Genomic DNA, 16,087 nt, shown 5'->3' with positions numbered 1-16,087 from the left:
CGAAGGAGTAGAAACAGAAGCAACAGCAGGAGTTAACAGAGCAGGAGCAGTAGCGGGAGCAGGAGTATGTGGAAGCGAAGGAGCAGTAGGGATAGCAACAGGCAAAGGAGCAGGAACAGTCGGAAGAACGGGTGCAGGTTGAGGAACAAGCAAAGGGAGAATTGGTACAGGAACAGGTACAGGGGGAATCACAGGAGCTGCGACACCCTGTACGTACGGAGGTGGCAATTTCATAAGATAAGACATTAAAGGATCCTCAACTGCGTCTTCCTTCTTTTCCGACTCAGTAGGCAAAGCAGGATAGCATTTATCTATAGTCATACGCTGTAATCTATCAAACACTTCCTTTTCCTTAACCTCCTTTTCACGCTGGAACTGCTCTGCTTTCTTTACAATGGTAGCAACACCATCTCTCTGATTTCGTTTAGTCTGTCTGATATCTTTCTGTCGGGCTTCTTTACGCCACAACCGAAAGGCATCAAACATGGCCGGCCTTGACTTTTTCTCGAATAATTTAGCCTCTAGGTTATCTAAAATCGGGGTCTCAAAGCTACCATGAGGTGGCCAACTAAGGACACCGTCCTTCTTAGTATAGCGAATCCAATAAGCATTAAAGGTAATCGGGCCTAGCCCATGTTTACTGTACAGTTCATAAGTCGGAGTTCCAACCGGAGGTATCGGACACGAGTCCTCCAGTCGGGAATCCGTACCACAACGTCTGAAGCAACTAAACAAAGTACTACGACCAGGCATCTTGCACACTAGTCGAGTTTCACAAACTTCAAGGGTTACGGGTTTTACCAAGTCCCAGCAAGAAGCAAAAAAAAACCTCGGTTTTTGGCGGCTGCAGCTGTCAAATAACACAACAAAGTACGCTAGCAAAGTGTCACCGACAAAAACACTCACACAGCGTCAACAACAAAAACACTCGCTAAAGTGTCAACAACTAAGGACTCTGGGAGCGACCCACAAATACTTAACTCAAAGCTCGATGGCGTCACCAGGAAGGCCCGCTAATCGTCTCGCTATACCAAGGTCTACGCCAGGCGCCAAAACAGGTCTACAGTCAGGGCAGCAGTCCGTCGCAGCCGTCAGGAGGCGGGAATCTTCGCGGGAAAAGTCTTCGGGCCACTTGTTTCGACAACAGGATCGATGAAGCAGAGTGCACCTTCCCTCGGAGATTTCACACGAAGTTCCTCACGATCGTCGGGCTTGGACCGGTACCACTGATGCAGCCCCACGTTGGGCGCCAACTGAAGGTCTGGGTTCTTTAAGACCCAGCGGTGCCAGGGGACAACACCTGAAACCTTCGTGGGTAACCTGCTCCGGCGTACGAATGACAGAGACACGGGACACTTCCTTCGGCGTCAAAGATTCAAGGTTTATTTACTGCAGGGAACACAGATGTCACGACAAGTACAACACGTGCAACTTGGGGAGACTGCTTCAAATTGGTTCTGTGGATCGCTCCTTTTATACGAAATTCTCCCATAGGTTTGCATAGCAGACAAAGGTTTACAACCCGGTTCCCACAATTATCCCCGAGAGGGGTCGCTTTGGTCACTTTGATACTCATAAGGTCCGGAACATAAGTGCGGAAACATTTGGCGGTTCCCAACTGTAAAAACCCATCTTCCCACCATTAGTACATTCCAATCAGCAGTAAAACAGATCGAAGAAGGAACAAGGACAGGTGCAGAGGAAGATGGAAACAGTGGGGAGATTGGAAAGGGTGTAAAATGGGAGGTATCGAAAAACACGAGCTACAGGCATCAAAGGGACGTGCCTAATGAGATGCACGGCTGAGACAATAAACCGGCACGGCAAGATGGGCCTCGAACGGGGCCATCTGCCTTACAGTGTCATCCCCCTCATCATAAAGACATTTACAAAGAACATGTGTCTTCCGCAAGTATTTTGGGAGTCCCAGGGTCGCGAAGCGGACAACGTCCGTTCGCTGGCTACTTGAGGGCAAGAAACAAAATGGATGCCGTATCTAAGATGGAACCCGTGGGTACAGATGAAAAACCCACGTAGCAAACAAACGGCTTAAGTTAGCACAGCGAAACTGCGCACACTTACTAAACTCGTCATTTGCGGTTCGTAGATACCAGACTCGACCATATTCGTACGAGTCGAAAACACCACTTACAATTGCCACGGAACCTCACCTGCGCACACTCCACTGGCTCCCCATCGAAGCTAGAGTCACCTTCAATGTCCTAACCAACGCTCACAAGGCCCTCCACTACACCGGACCAGCATACCTTAATAGCCGACTCAAATTCCACGCACTTCAAAGGACCCTACCATCAGCTCAGCTCAGCTCAGCTCTCCTACGCGCCAGATAGACCAGATCGGGAGGCTGCTCCTTCTTCCTCGTGGCCAGAGCCTGGAATGACCTTCTGCTCCACCTCAGACAGACAACATCGTTCTCCATCTTCGCAAGAAACCTCAAAACCTGGCTCTTTGACAGACCCCCTCCTTGATGGACTGGAACCTGTGACCCCACCCCCCACCCCAGTGCCTTGAGACCCTTACGGGTGAGTAATAGCGCTTTACAAACACCTGATTGATTGATTGATTGAGTGGCGACACAGATAACTGCAGCCACTTGCCAGCTTGTTGGAACTATTGTGGTTTTCGAATCTAGGCTTGTACCGGGTGAAGTTCGCATATTGAAGAATCTGCGGTTAGGTGAAGTATCCCCTAGAGAGAGCATTACTGAAGGTAAGTCATTTATTGCTCTGTTATATGGTGGCAGGCTGTTGAAAGACGGCTGACTATGGCAAGGGGTTGAAAGAATCTTGTATTCTTGCCCACTTACACTTAAATTAGTATATTTTGTCATTTAAATAGTTGTTAGGCCTGTAACCCTTAGGGTGGTCTTTCTCCAAACTTTTTGCCTGCTTACCTCCCCTTTTTTCTGTAATCTTTTGTTGACCTTGAGACTCTGAGTACTTTACCACTTCTGACCAGTGCTAAAGTGTCTGTGCTTCTCTCCTAAACATGGTTCGATTGGTGTATACTCAATTGGCATATTTAGTTTACTTATAACCTCCTTATAAAGTGGTATGCCATATATTCAGGGCCTGTAATCTAAATGCTTCTAGTAGGCCTGCAGCGCTGGTTTTGCCACCCACACAAGATGCCTTTTAAACCGGTGTCAGGCCTGCCACTGAAAGGCCTATGTCTGCAGTTTACTTGCCGTTTAAAACTACTTGTTAAGCCTTATACTCCCCTTTTATTACATATATGTCACCCCATGGTAGGCCCTAGGTAACCCTAAGTGCAGGGTGCTGTGAAACTAAAACGTAGGACATGTACTTTTAAGTTTTACATGCCATGATACTGACCAATGGCTAAATAGTTTTTCACGACTGTGAAGCGCACTCCTCTCCTACGCTAGCATTTGGAATTTGTTAAAACACTTTTCAGCTGTAATTCTTGATCAGTAAGGAGTAGCTGAATCATGTTTCATATATGAATTAATGAATGAGCATTTATAGAGCGCGCAGCTACTCAGAAAGAGTGTCCTGGCGCTGAAAGACTCAATCAGACCTGCTGCTGCCCCACAAGGCGGGAGACCAGGAGTTAGCTACGGAAAAGTCAAGTTTTGAGCATTTTCCTGAACACAGTTACATCGGACACATGTCTGCGTGTCAGAGGCAGGAGGTGTCAGGCACGGGCACCGTGCAACTGGAAAGAAACAGCCACCGGAGCAGACGCGGTGTATCTTAGGAATGGAGGCCAAATTCAGTGAGGAGGACCTCAAGGTTCTTGGAGGCACATAGTGTGTGACTCTCCTTCTGAGGCACTGCGCTCCATTTCCCTGAAAGGCCTTAAAGAAGAGTACCAAGGCCTTAAAACAGATTTTCTCACTTACTGGAAGCCAATGTAAGCCTTGAGGTGAGGAGAGATATGAGTCCTGGGCTTGAGCAAGAGAACCGCGCGTGCGGCCTCCTTCTGCACCACCTGTAAGGGGTTAAGCAGATATTCGGGGAGGCCAAAGTACAGGACGTTAACACAATCCAGTCTGGAAACAATCAGTGCCTGGACAGCGGTCTTCCTGTGGTCAAGGGGCAAGAGGGGAAGAAATTTCCTAAGCATCCGTAAAAGCCCAAAGCAGAAGCCTGCAAATGACTGGACTTGTGGTCTCATCGAAAGGGTGCTGTCCATCGTAATGCCTAGATTTTTAACAGTGCTTAAAGAGGAGTGGGGAGGTGACATGTTTGATGGCCACCACAATTGCCTCTCATCCACAGGTGGAGAGCCGAAAAAGATGACCTCAGATTTCTCAGGATTACATTTAAGCTGGTTCAACCTGAGCCAGGGAAACACCTTTGAATGTTTGGAATTGTAGTGATAAATCCTCCTTACTTGTTAGATTTCTCATTAATGTTTCAGAAATGCAACTTTTAGAAAGTGGACATTTCTCTGCTCTTACTGCTTTGTTTGCCTTGCAGCCTGTCTCCAATATACGTCCTGGAAAGGTAACAGCTACACTTTGTGCATTCCCTGTAGACAGCCACAAACAGAAGAAGGGTAGGTGTGACAGAGAACTCATCTGCATTCTGATAGTTCTTCCTGAGCAGGAAGTGGGATTGGGAGCTGACACACCTGAATAGGCAGTGTACTGTTTCTCCACACAAAGGGCTGATTACCCCCCACAGGTAGCCTGAAAGACAGGGCTCGGATGAAAGGGGACCTGTGCCCTTCAAGGGCTTGCTTTGAAATCACCCCCACTTCAAAGGCACTTTTGGATAGAAGTACTGTACAAGTACTGGGGCTCTGAACCTACCAAGACTCTGCCAGGAGTAAAGACTACTGTACCAGAAGGATTGCCACTTTTGTCTAACTGCTTTTCTGAAGTAACTACTTTCTTCTTTGCTGAGCTGCCCCGCCGCCAACTGATCTCTGCCTCCTGAGGACAAGTACTGGACCCATCTCCCTTGAACACAGAGTGACTCCAAGGGCTTGCTGTCTTGCCCCCTGTTGGGAAGTCCCAGGGCCATCAAAGACTTCCTTCAACAATACCTGAACTCTCTCATCTGTGAGTCATCTCCTGCCAAATGGTGCCAAGCTAGTCCTGGGCCCTTGAAAGATTATGTTTGCTGTCCAGAACCATAAAAATCGCAGTATATCAGAACCAACGCATTGCCCTCCGACGTGGACGCAGAAGCCAATCGATTACATCACCTAATATTGTGCGGCTCAACGACAATGGACAGCACAGCTCCATGACTGCACAGTGCCTGCATCGTAACCGGGTCTTGATAGCCTGCACTGATCGGCACAGACGCATTGAGACTTTGACGTCAACGCTTTGCTCCATCAAAGGTACTTCCTCAATACGACCTGTGTGAGTTCTGTAGCTGCCCAGGCTGAACTTTGGATTTGTCCATGTCCAGCGTGACCTCAAGTAACACCTTAACGCTATTGACTTCTAATCACTAATTTTTGGTTTATTCTCTAAACATTCTTGAATTCCATTTTTTGTTCTGGGGGTAGGTGTGTGGGTGTGTGTGTTTTCTTTGCACAAATACTTTACATATTGCCTGCGGTTGACAACATGTGCTGCACGAAACCCCATCTGTTGGCAAGACATATCTTTGCCATGGTGATATTGAGTTTATGCCTTGGCCTAGCAACTGCCCCCCTGGTTGACTGCACCTCTCCATACCCTGAGAGCTATTATCTCAGAGCATACGATGTCTGCCAGGCCAGTCAGCATTGCCAGGACTTCTAGCCTTGCTGCCATTGCCCCTAGCAGCTTTCTTCTCCCTCCCCTTGCATGCCAAGTCGCTCCCCCTAGGTGAATAACCACAGAGTCCTGCACCACACGGAGCAGCTGCTCCCATCTCATGCCTGATCGCCCCAGCCATGTCGCTGTTGTGTTCTGTAGCCATATCCCTGTGAAGGATTTCCGCGCTACAGCCTTCGGTCTTGCCCACATGATGTAGCAATGTCCCAGTATCCAGGTCTTGCGCTGGGCCCCCATTGGAGCTGCTGGGAGAGAGACATAGTTTAGATCCCAGCAGGCGGATGTATAACTATAACAAGCCCGGCGACCACCGGCCCAGTTTCTTAATCCGCTCGGCATTGAGCCCCAGGTGGGCTGCAGTGGTTGCTGCCCCTAAATGAGATGATTGCAACCGAAACTCCCTGTGGGAAACCTCCCCCAGGCCCATCTTCATTACGCTGTGAATTAGAAACTTCTGAGGTATGACCCATACCCGTGTGAGAACAGTGGCCCAGCAGCGTGGGTCTCTTGTCTCATGTACATGAGGCATACTGGGCAGCACACCCTGTCCTCCATGAGGTCGATCTTTGTGTGTTTCCCTCTGCCCTCTTAGTCTGTATTTGACCTTCAGAGGTGCACTATCATGTACCCATTCTCAAAGCATATGTCCTCTGTGTACACAAATGGTGGACCCAGGGTTCCTTTGGCTGGAGCAAACAGCTCACTAATCCTGTAAGCCCGGAAGAAAGTCAAAGCAAATGCTGCTCTGAACAATACCACCTCATGGTATCCCGTACCTATTCCTGGTAGTGGGTCCCGTACCACCTTCAGAACCTCGATGGGTCTCCTCCTATCAGATGCCCTGGGTTGCAGCCCTCCCCAGCCGTTCATTGCTGACTTGTAGTTAAATGACCCCCGTCAGGTCCTATGTGTTGCCAATTTGGCAAAGTGAGCCACGGTGCTAAGGTGTGTTTGTGCCCAAGACTTGTTTTTTCAGTTCCTGAAAGCCCATTCTGTGAAGGAAGCTACCTTTGTTTCGGTGACCCTGCTCAAGCCGGTTGTGCCAGTCAAACTTCTAAACACCTCGCCGCACTTACGGTATCTTATTGCGGTTGTGGGGGACAATGCATTGTCCACTAGCAGTGCTATTCCGGGTCCATAAGGTTCCAGAGTTATCCCGGTATCGGTGTCCTGTTCTGCTCTGTGTGCAGTGCCAGCTCTCTCAATTTGTCCCATTGAAAATTAGAGCACGCATCAGCTATTGAGTTTGCTATCCCTGCAATGCACCTGACCCTCACTGCTATGTTCTCCTTCAGTATGCATCCCACCAGCTGCAGTAGTAGCTGTACCATTGCTGGGCATTTTGCATCCCTAGGTTTATCACCTGTACCACTGCGTGATTGTGTGGCCACAGCATGATCTGCCTGTTTGCCAGTCTGTCTCCCCATATTATAAAGGTAACTATGATTGGAAAAAGCTCCAAGACTTCGATGTTCGCTTTGATCCCTTTGGTGTGCCAGCTGTCTGGCCACTTGTCCGCTAACCCATGCTTCTCCAAATGTTGCATGAAACCGTGGCCCCTGGCAGCATCTGGTAAGAGCTCTAATTGCATGGAAGATACCCAGGGCTCCCTCCACATGAGTGTGCAATTGAATTTGGCTAGGAATCTGTCACACTGTTTTAGCTCCTCCTTCACCCTTTGTGTGAGCCGCACCTTATGGTGTCTTTTTGTCATGTCCCTGGTCAGCTAAGCCATTCGCCTGGCAAAAGGATGCCCGGTGGGGGCGAAGTTTAGCTTCCCCACTAGCAGCTGCAGGTCCCCAAAGATTGCCATCTTTTTTTGTAGCAATTGCCTCATGATTTGGCTTAGATCCTTTACCTTGTCGCAAGGCAGCCTGCACTGACTCTAGGTCAATCCCAAGGAAGGATATCCTGGTGACCAAGTCCTCCTTTTTTTCTGGTGCTAGCGGGACTCCATGCTCGTCTGCCAGTTTCCCAAATCGGCCTAGCAGGGATGCGCATTCCGCTGTGTCTGGTTTGCCAACGAACGGGAAGTTGTCCAAATAATGTATGCCAGTTCACATTACAAGTAACCCTGGGCATAGTTCAAGTAGTAGCGCTACGCGTAGCTACGCGAAGTGCATTACGCACGCTACGCGAACTGCGTAGTGCACTGTGCAAAATGCTGTTCGCACTGATTGCACAGTGCCGGATGCTTGTCCACACTGTGCAATCAGTGCAAACCGCATCTTGCACAGTGCAAGCAGTTGTTTTCTGCTGCTCAAGTAGATTTGTACGTGGTCGGCAGCTTTCTCAACGCGGACTGTAAGTTTCTCATCGCGAGCGGTCACGAGCATACGCGACCACTCGCAATGAGAAACTTGACCTCCCCGCATTGAGAATCTCGCTGGGAGGTTTATTTTCCACGCTCAAGATCAGCAACTTGATGTTGCTGATCGCGAACGAGGAAAAAGTCTTGCCGGGATGTTATTTTGCTCGCTCGTGGTCGCCAACTTGACGTTGAGGACCGCGAGCAAGCAGAAAATGCATGCTACTTGTTTTGCACTGTGCTACATGCAATTCACTTAGCACGTAGTTGTGCTCTATTACGCAGGCTCCACGAGCGTAGCGTAGTCCTACGCCCAGATCTAATTACAAGATGCTGCTGAAGGCCTCAAAGTCGGCACACGAGATTGCACACCTCATTGACAGGCATTTGTCAAATAATAAGCCCTGTCTAGTTGAAATCCCAGCAAATGGTAGCTCTGCGGGTGTACTTGTAACAGACAGAAAATGGATTCTATATCTGTTTTGGCCAGCATGGCTCCCACGCCTGCCCGCTTAATCAAATCCACTGCCTCGTTTAGGGTGGCGGATGACACTATACAGCTATCTTGTTCCAACCAGTCATTTACTGAATCTCCTTGGGTGTATTACAGATTGTGTATTAGGAGGTACTTTCCTGCGTCCTTCTTTGGTACTACCCCCAACGGGGACACTAGGAGGTTCTTCAATGGTGAACTGCTGTAGTGGCTTGCCACTCTCCCAGCTGGAGCTCCTTCTCCACCTTCTGCCTGGATAATTATGGGTTGTCTCTTATGGATTTTAAATTTCTGCTTGGTGGCAGGGCTAAGGGGCCCTTGTAGAGTATTGTGAAGCCTTCTGTGAAACCGCCCACCAGTAGTTGTCTCTCTATGATCTTGGGGTATCTGTTCAATCTCCTATGATCGGGGTTGTCCCTTCTGTCCCCACCTTTAGAGGGTGCCCCTGCACACTCCCTGTCACGTCCTGCTGCCACTTTCTCTGTTCTTCCCTGCTCTATTTTCTTGCTTGCAATGCAATGCTGGGTGTGCACCGCCGCAGTTGCTCCAGTCTAGTTTAAATCTGCAGGCCTGCCCCCACTTACACTTGTATTTGTCATACTTCAAACAGGTTGCCATGTGTCCCTTCCCTGCCACACCCCCAGGGGGGCCTCTAGTGCCCTGCGTGAAACCCTTGTATTTATCCTTAAAAGAAGGAGGGACGAAAATAGTTTTCGCGCCAACCGACCCCTTGCCTGGTAGCCACCATGTGAGTCATGAAGCCTTCCGTGTCCTGGTGATCCTATACTAAAATTGGCCATATCTGCATCTTCTCCCTAACCCTCGTCGTAGTGGAGCCAAGCTTTGCCTTGGTATTTCTGGGCACCTTGTGCACTTTCTGTCCATGTAGGAAAAGGGCCGCTCAGTGCTTAATTTGTAAACTGTGAAGTCCAAGTGCTCACATTTTTGTCGGAGACCACACTTACTTTCCCCCAGCTCCACCCATTTCCTCCACTTGCTCCTTTCTTACTACACCTCTCCTTCTCTACCTCTTTTTTTCTGTCCCTCTCGCACCTTTCTGTGCCCCTTTCCCTGTATCAACCCACTCTCCCTTCCTCACCCTCGGGACACCCAGGGGTATCCCTCTACTTCTCCCTCTCTCCTTATGAACTTTTGTATATCACTTCTTACTCTCTACCTCTTTACCTCAACCACTCTCTAACTTTGTTTCACCTTCAGCTCTCTTTCACTACCTCACCTCTGTCTTTTTGTTTCACCCCTTTTCTCTCAACATCTCCTCTTTCTGCCCTTCATCAATTTTGCTCTACTTTTCTTTCTACCTCTCTTCTATTGAGGGCCACTCTTCTACATGTTCCCTATAATCATACAGGCAACTTATGAAACCTACAGCATTTAAAGGCAGAGCATTCATGATTTAGTTTTGGAACCTCCTGCGATCACTGCTTGGGAGCTCTCCATGCAGACCTGGGCCCGAGCCGAGGGAGCGGCCTTACAAAGAGAAGACGCACAGGGCCTGCGAAAATACCTGCTGGCAGCTAGCTGGGATGCTACCCTGACTGATTACCAAACTGCTTTGACGCCTGCTAACGAACCACCCGGGGCGGCCTAGACTCCAGCAACTGCAGACAACCCCCTACCAACCTATTACTAGGATTGCCTGGTGCTCTCCCCTGAAAACGTTCCCTCCCTATATAACACTGTTGCTTTTTTGTTCCATTCACACTGTTGCTCTGTAATGGTGCTCACTTACCCTCGCCTGCTGCTATAATGTGGTGCGCGCCTAATGCTTTTACTCCTAGTTTGGTTTAAAATGTTATTTCATATATTGTTTATTGAGTCTTCTAGCTATTGAACTAATACTTTCTGATTTTAGCACTGGATATAAGATTCAAAGAAAAAAATCCTGATTTGGTTGAAATCAGAAAGGGTGTAGAGGCAGCTGCCTGCATCCATATATAGATCTCACATTCTGATTCATCCACCTGGCATATTCATCTAAAATTTGCCAGAAATGATGCATGACAGCTTGGAACCAGTATGCTATTTATTCACTTTATTCTGATAATTTGGGAGCTGTCTGAATGGTAGCGGGTATGTTTATGATTCAATGCTTTGGCAAAATAAGTCAAATAATATCCAAGATGGTAGCTACATAACTCCATCTAGAACAAGCTTGGCCCATACATGTAGACTAGGTTGACTAATAAGAACAACAAACCCAATTTGATTATTTTATCTATTTTAGTATGACTCGTTTGCAAGGATATCTGCAAGACCCATTGTTACAGATTACTTACATGTTATAAATGCTGAGGGCTTTAGCTATTGCCTGTGGGTATTTCTCATCTCATTCTACTGGCTATTTGTTGGATCATTCTACTGACTATGGACTACTTGGATAGCAATGGATGAAGGACAATTCATTGTGCATCTCAAAAATACACCCAATCTTCACTTTTCATCGCATTGATTCCTTTATCTACATATGCTTTTTATACATAAAACCAACTTTTCTTTGCTGTAGCAGACACTTTTACAGTCTTTTGTCAGCACTCTAGTCTGGGCCAGACCTTAACATGGGCCCCCTAAAGATATGCCCTTTTGCACATGCGACAGCTGATGCTGATCTCATGTACTTCACCTGGAGTCTTGTGAGATCAGCAACACAAAAAGATACTTTCTTGGCAGTAGCGTAACGCAGTGTCGCTGGGCCCCTCCAAGGTAGATTGAGAAGCTCCCCATAGATTCTCAACCTACAACCCATCATGTAACCGTTTCTTATTGAGTAGGGCTGGTGGTGCTGAGTGTTAAACACCAGACTCAATTTTACTGGGTGGCGATTCTGACCGGTAAAATCCGCAAGGCTTTGGCTGCATAAAGTGATTGTAAAAACTCTTCCATTCTACCCATGAACCAATTGGCCTAGTGACTTTGGTCACGTGATGTTTCCGAACCGAATGCTTGGATGCTCTTGGATCCTTTTATTTAAAAGACAATGACTGACCACAACAGCATAGAGTTTATATGCGTCTGTCGCTTGGTTAAATGGAAAATAGTGGGACTAACACATGAGGAATATTTAAATCTAGATTTTGGAGCAAAAAATAAATGCCATATTTAGGTTCCATTTTTAACAATGCAATGTCAATATTTTGTTTTCCATTACAGCTCAAGAGAAGAGATTAGCAATCCAACAGGTATGTTACTATAGGTACTGACAAGCCTTTGGACTGTAGATTGGATGGCATGTGCGTTCTACTACTTTCTTTCGATGAACGTCCCATACCATATTTCTATCGGAGAACAGAATGCTAAGAGCCCTCCTTAGGTCATTTATTTTTAATCTTGTGATAGGAAGATAGTTCATAAAAATGGACATGCCTTCCTCCACTACACAATTTTAACTGACCCTTACAGTGTGGAACAGTCCCACACTTTACAATTGCTCTAAAATATGATATAGGAGCTTGCCGGGGAAAAAGGAGTCCTAGGCTAGGAGAAGGAAGCATGCCACAAATGTGGGTGAGGGTCCAGAGTCCTAAACATAAAACTGTTTAAACCGAATGATAAAGGATCTACTAAAAGATATGCATCAATAAAAGCAGTCCAAATGTGATTTAATTTTATCACACATTAATAAGACTTGGGTGCACTTGGAATATTGATGTCCTGGAAAAGAAGACTTGTCAGCCAATGTAAGGATTTAAGTAGATAACACTTTCCCCTCTCTGCTGGGATTACTTTGAAATGAATGAGGCTTCAAAAAAAATATGAAATGTCCTCATTTATAAATCTTCAATATAAACAAAAAACAAATCATTGCCATTAAGGGCATTGCACTTATACACAGTGCCCGGTGCCAGAGGCATGATTGCTCAGGGCAGGCCTTGGACTCGTCCCTCTGTGGTTCACTTCACAGTTCGCTTCATGCAAAGTGAACTGTGAAGTGAACCACTGAGTGGCGAATACAAGGCCTGCCCTGAGCAATCCTGCCTCCGCCGCCGGGTACTGTGTGCAAGTACAATGCCACTGCCCGTGTGCATGTACAATGCCACTGCCCGGGACAGGAGAAGGCTGGAAGATGGGCAGGGCCTTTAAATTAACCCCAGCCAGACCCTATCTACAAGTGCGTTTTTTTTGTTTTTTTGTTTTTTGTTTTTTTTACAGTTTTCCACATTTTAAGGACATTGAACCCTCGCCTGGCTAGGTTGTGGTTCACCGCACTGGGGCAATTTAACCCTGTGCTGACACAGGCCGCTCCCAACCACCCTGAGTTAATGTAAATGAGCCCTTACTCGTGCATTCAGCAATTGTTTTGTCTGTGCTGTACGCACACACACTTTATATATAAAGCTGCTAATAAAAACTAGCTATCTGCAGAACCACAGTACAAACTCTGGACTTTGGCATAGCATCTGGATAGAACTCTGGGACTTGTAGTTTAGTTTTTAACATTGCAAGTATGGGAATAAAAATCCCAACATGCAAAGGGCCGCATGATGTGTTGCTTAATTGGCTGCCAATTCATGTACCTTTCTGTTTTTGTCAACCACAGCCCGCTGTCGGTTTCAAATGGGGGCACTGCCCATACTGATAAACTACTAATCTGAGTGATTTCACAAGCGTTCACTGCCCCCACAGTAGTGAGGCCCTGGTTTCACGCATGTGCATTCCCCATAGTAATAAACCACTTCCCTGGTGCCCCACAGTAAGAAGAGCCCGTGGTTTCACGTGTGTGAACTGCCCCACAGTAATACGAGGCAGTGGTTTCACGTGCGTGCACTAACAAGAGGCCGTAGTTTCACATGCTGTGCACTAACAAGAGGCTGTGGTTTCACGTTTGTGAACTGCCCCGCAGTAATATGAGGCAGTGGTTTCACGTGCGTGCACTAACAATAGGCCGTGGTTTCACATTCTGTGCACTAAGAAGAGGCCGTTGTTTCACGCGCGTGAACTGCCCCACATTAATACGAGGCAGGGGTTTCACATGCGTGCACTAACAAGAGGCTGTGGTTTCACATGCCTGCATTAAGAAGAGGTTTTACGTGCTTTGCACCCTTGTCAGTGGCAAAGTTAGGTCAGCGCCTGCCTGCTCCACTGCAGATATCAGAGGGCTGGGCCCAAAGAGCATCGTAGATTCTTTACGTGGAGAGGGAGCCGGAGCTACCACAGTGACTATAGCATCACGTCACACCACCCACCACGCAAACAAAAGACAAAAGCAGCATTAGTTTGGCAATCGCTGCTACACTTACGGTTACAGGTGGTGGGTGCCCAGGCACTGGCCAGCCTACCTTTATTAACTGATAGAGACGATAGGCTTGCTGCTGCCTGCACTCGTCGTCGCTGGGAAGGAGGGGTGGTGGGGGCTGAGCAGACCACCAGACAAAAATGTTCGTGAAAAAGGCCGCTTTATTGAAACAGGTGCACATTTACACAATAAAACCTCGGCCAATCGCCTTACAAAACTAGTCCTCACTAACTAGAATATTTCCTTAACCCCCAATCACAGGCCACGCCCCTAAAACGTCATCAACCCCGCCCCCGCCCGTACATAACATTATTACAAATTCAAACAATGCAAAAACCCAGCATAATCATTTCAACTTATCCAATCCCCCAAACCATAACACAAACTCCCCCGTTTGACCTCCAACAACTCTTGGTACCCCAACCTATGTAACCGCCCCAACAAATCATCCTGCCCAACTTCCCCTGACAATACCCCAACTCAACAAATGCCAACTACAATCTTGCCAAGCCTGGCAAAAACCACCAATTTCCGCCACCCAGAAAGCGGGGGGGGAATAAAAAAAAAAAACCTTTCTGCCCCCCAAACCAGGGACCGGCTGAACATCACCAAGATAAAAACCTAACCAGAAAATTCCTGAATTTTCAAACATCGTGACAAAACCTCTCAACTCCAAAGATACAAATCCATACCAATCCTAGAGAGGTGAACACCATCACCACGGAAAAACTCCAAGGTATCATACCGAATATCGCTATGAGACACTCAACCAAAACCCAAACCTCTACAGAAACGTGAAACCTCAAGGTTAACCTTCTTACGTGCTTTATCGATCGCCTTGGGCTTGTTCGCATCTCTCCAAGACCTCCGCCGAACCAACTCTGTCCACAGGACATGGCAACCTCTGCTGACCACTGCTGTTTTAAAAGAGAAAGATCCTTCTTCATAGCCCTCAAAAGAACAACGCCCTTAACTCCACACAAATCATTTTCCCCCAAATGAATAACCAATACATCCGGGCAGAGGCCCCCCACCAACCAAGAATTCAGAGCAGGTATTAACTCTTTCCAAAGCATGCCCCCTTTGCCTTTCCAAAGTACATTGAACAAACGATCATTAAAACCTAACATGGGACCAAAGTAACTATTGCATGCTTGAACATGGGCTTGCTTCACGAAGGAATGCCCCACGATCCATATAGTCATGACCGCTGAGCGGGGGCCAGCCACGGAACCTGAAAAGAGAAAAGAGAAAAGCAGTATCAAATTTAAGACAAAGAAGATGACGCAAGCGCCTCCCCCGCTTCATCTCTCACATAGCGCTGAAAACAATTGGATGACCAACGCCCTAAGCGCATAATGTCCTGTCGTGACCAACCCCTATTATGAGCTTCTGTCGCTGCCCCAATCCTGAAAGAGTGAGTACCATATCTTTTATCGTCCAAACCAATACTCCTCAACGCTTTGCGCAGCACCATGCGTAATTGATAATCCTTGACCTTAGATCCATTTGCATGCTGAAAAACACAAGCCTCAAAGTCCTCCCCAAAAACCACCCACCAACGCCGGGTCCACTGCAAAGGACATGTCCCGGAAGGGGAGGACACCTCCAACCAAACGCTTTTTCCCTTGCCCCTTTGATCAGTTTTTGAACGAGATACCCATAAATGAACACCTCTTTCAGATAAGTGAACATCTCCCCAACCAACCCCCCCCCATGTAACTTAGAACCCAACAACTCCGAGACTCTAAACGCACCAAAAACATCCAAACCATTAGCGCTGCAAAAAGGCACGCTTCAAACTCATCCCTGCATATCTTTGGCAAAACCTCTAGAACTCTGGGCAAATTCTGCCTTGACAAGAGGCTCCTAACAGATTGCTCCCTTCCCCGCTCCCGGGACCAACCTTCCAACATTCTCTTCCCCACCTCCCCAGCAGAGGGAGAGTAACCAAAAGAGCTTGCCCATGAAAGAAATGCCGGCCAATTTTCCAGCTATGGTAACTCTGGTCAAACCTCTGTCCATCAAATAAAGGATAAACTGCACAACATCCTCCGATCGCCTCCAGCCAGGGTCACGTTTGCAAGCTCCAGACACTAAAAATTCTATCCAAGTCAGTTCGTATGCATTCCGAGTAGATAAAGACAACAAACCTACCACCAACTGAATGACCCTGTGTCGCCTACGTTTCAAAGGTGTTCCGGCATGGGGGCCGGTGTCCTGTCCGCCTCCGAGGCTAGCCCATGGAATCTCTCCCACTGTGAACGAGAC

This window comes from Lissotriton vulgaris, chromosome 3_1 (assembly GCF_964263255.1).
Source record: "Lissotriton vulgaris chromosome 3_1, aLisVul1.2, whole genome shotgun sequence".
In the NCBI taxonomy this organism is placed as follows: domain Eukaryota; kingdom Metazoa; phylum Chordata; class Amphibia; order Caudata; family Salamandridae; genus Lissotriton; species Lissotriton vulgaris.
The sequence above is the reverse complement of the archived record's forward strand: the minus strand, read 5'-3'. Positions refer to the sequence as shown.